Source organism: Electrophorus electricus, chromosome 18, assembly GCF_013358815.1.
Source record: "Electrophorus electricus isolate fEleEle1 chromosome 18, fEleEle1.pri, whole genome shotgun sequence".
Taxonomy (NCBI): domain Eukaryota; kingdom Metazoa; phylum Chordata; class Actinopteri; order Gymnotiformes; family Gymnotidae; genus Electrophorus; species Electrophorus electricus.
In genome coordinates, this window is record NC_049552.1 from 2109004 (window position 1) to 2111503 (window position 2500).

A 2500-nucleotide genomic window follows, 5' to 3' on the forward strand; every position below is an offset into this window, starting at 1 on the left:
TAGAGTGGGGTTCACAACTGTAGTTGAGTGCGGTAGAGTGGGGTTCATAACTGTAGTTGAGTGCGGTAGAGTGGGGTTCATAACTGTAGTTGAGTGTGGTAGAGTGGGGTTCATAACTGTAGTTGATGAGTGTGGTAGAGTGGGGTTCATTACTGTAGTTGAGTGTGGTAGTGGGGTTCATTACTGTAGTTGAGTGCGGTAGAGTGGGGTTCATTACTGTAGTTGAGTGCGGTAGAGTGGGGTTCACAACTGTAGTTGAGTGCGGTAGAGTGGGGTTCATAACTGTAGTTGAGTGTGGTAGAGTGGGGTTCATAACTGTAGTTGATGAGTGTGGTAGAGTGGGGTTCATTACTGTAGTTGAGTGTGGTAGTGGGGTTCATTACTGTAGTTGAGTGCGGTAGAGTGGGGTTCATTACTGTAGTTGAGTGCGGTAGAGTGGGGTTCACAACTGTAGTTGAGTGCGGTAGAGTGGGGTTCATAACTGTAGTTGAGTGTGGTAGAGTGGGGTTCATAACTGTAGTTGATGAGTGTGGTAGAGTGGGGTTCATAACTGTAGTTGATGAGTGTGGTAGAGTGGGGTTCATTACTGTAGTTGAGTGTAGTAGAGTGGGGTTCATAACTGTAGTTGAGTGTAGTAGAGTGGGGTTCATAACTGTAGTTGAGTGTGGTAGAGTGGGGTTCATAACTGTAGTTGATGAGTGTGGTAGAGTGGGGTTCATTACTGTAGTTGAGTGTAGTAGAGTGGGGTTCATAACTGTAGTTGAGTGTGGTAGAGTGGGGTTCATAACTGTAGTTGAGTGTGGTAGAGTGGGGTTCATAACTGTAGTTGAGTGTGGTAGAGTGGGGTTCATAACTGTAGTTGAGTGTGGTAGAGTGGGGTTCATAACTGTAGTTGAGTGTGGTAGAGTGGGGTTCATTACTGTAGTTGAGTGTGGTAGAGTGGGGTTCATAACTGTAGTTGAGTGTGGTAGAGTGGGGTTCATAACTGTAGTTGAGTGTGGTAGAGTGGGGTTCATAACTGTAGTTGAGTGTGGTAGAGTGGGGTTCATAACTGTAGTTGAGTGTGGTAGAGTGGGGTTCATTACTGTAGTTGAGTGTAGTAGAGTGGGGTTCATAACTGTAGTTGAGTGTGGTAGAGTGGGGTTCATAACTGTAGTTGAGTGTGGTAGAGTGGGGTTCATAACTGTAGTTGAGTGTGGTAGAGTGGGGTTCATAACTGTAGTTGAGTGTGGTAGAGTGGGGTTCATAACTGTAGTTGAGTGTGGTAGAGTGGGGTTCATAACTGTAGTTGAGTGTGGTAGAGTGGGGTTCATAACTGTAGTTGATGAGTGCGGTATACGACTGTGGCTGATGAATGAGGAAGGCGGTAGATGTGATCACACTCTGATAGATCAGAGCTCAGTGCCTTCCATCTGTAGAGTTACTCACTACAGAGAGAGACAGATGGACTCCTTCACACCTTCTTTCATCACACACACACACACACACACACACACACACACACACACTGCATCAGAGGCACTTCCTAGGAGTGTAGGAAGTCCGAGACATGTCCCCTCTGCTCCAGCTCGTCAGGTGACACACCACGCTCCACCCAGCAGTGACTCAAGGTGGTGCAACACCGTGCCAGTGCCACTGCTGGGTAGAGAACTGTCCACCTCCCAAACGATATCCGGCTAGCATCGGTCCTGTGGCCAGACGCGGACCGGTGAGTGGCAGGCCAGGGGGAGCTGGCCAACTGTACACAGCAGCAGATGGACTACCGCCTGGAAATGGGCTTCCATCAAATAAGATAAGTTGTACCCAGTGGCCTACCTATGCTCAAGTGGAAACTGAGTGCATATATATACTCACAAACACACACCAGAGGACAAATATCAGCTTAATATTACTGAGGAATGTATAAAGGATGTCAGACACTGAAACACTTAATCCTGACAAAACTGAAGTGCTCTTATCAGACCCACAGACACTCAGAACTCAGATCGCTGACGAGGTAATTAAACTGTGTCTCCCAATCACACCGTGTTTAACAGTTAAGATCTTTATGTAATTAAGGACCTCAGCCTCTCATTAGAAGCGCACAGAAATTAGATTCCCACGAGAGTCTTTTACCAACATTACAGAGGTCAGAAAACCTTGCTATCAGAAAAGCTGGTGCATGCGTTTCTCACTTCGAGATTGGACTACTGTGATGGCATAATCTCTGACTGTACGCTAAGCCAGTTCCTGTCCAGAGCTCAGAACAGAAGAAGAATAAGAAAATGTACCGCAGGGGGCAGAGCCTTTTCCTATAAAGCTCCCACACTATGGAATAACCTTCTTGTGAATGTTCCAGATTCAGACACAGTCTCAATAATTAAGGCTGTACAATCAGGCATTTTATTAAGTACTTCCCATCTCAGGTAAAGGTGTTGATCTGGGGGTCCGTTAAACTGGGATGATATGATGCTGTCACTTCACCTCTCTTTTGTCACTCAGGTTTGTTGATTGAGGGCGT

General features: G+C 46.4%; 1 protein-coding gene across 1 annotated transcript in view; it reads right to left on the reverse strand.

The window, feature by feature from the left end:
- Positions 1-2500, reverse strand: part of si:ch211-158d24.2 (multiple epidermal growth factor-like domains protein 9) — a 25877-nt gene that overhangs the window by 8488 nt on the left and 14889 nt on the right. The gene's annotated exons all lie outside the window — the stretch shown is intronic.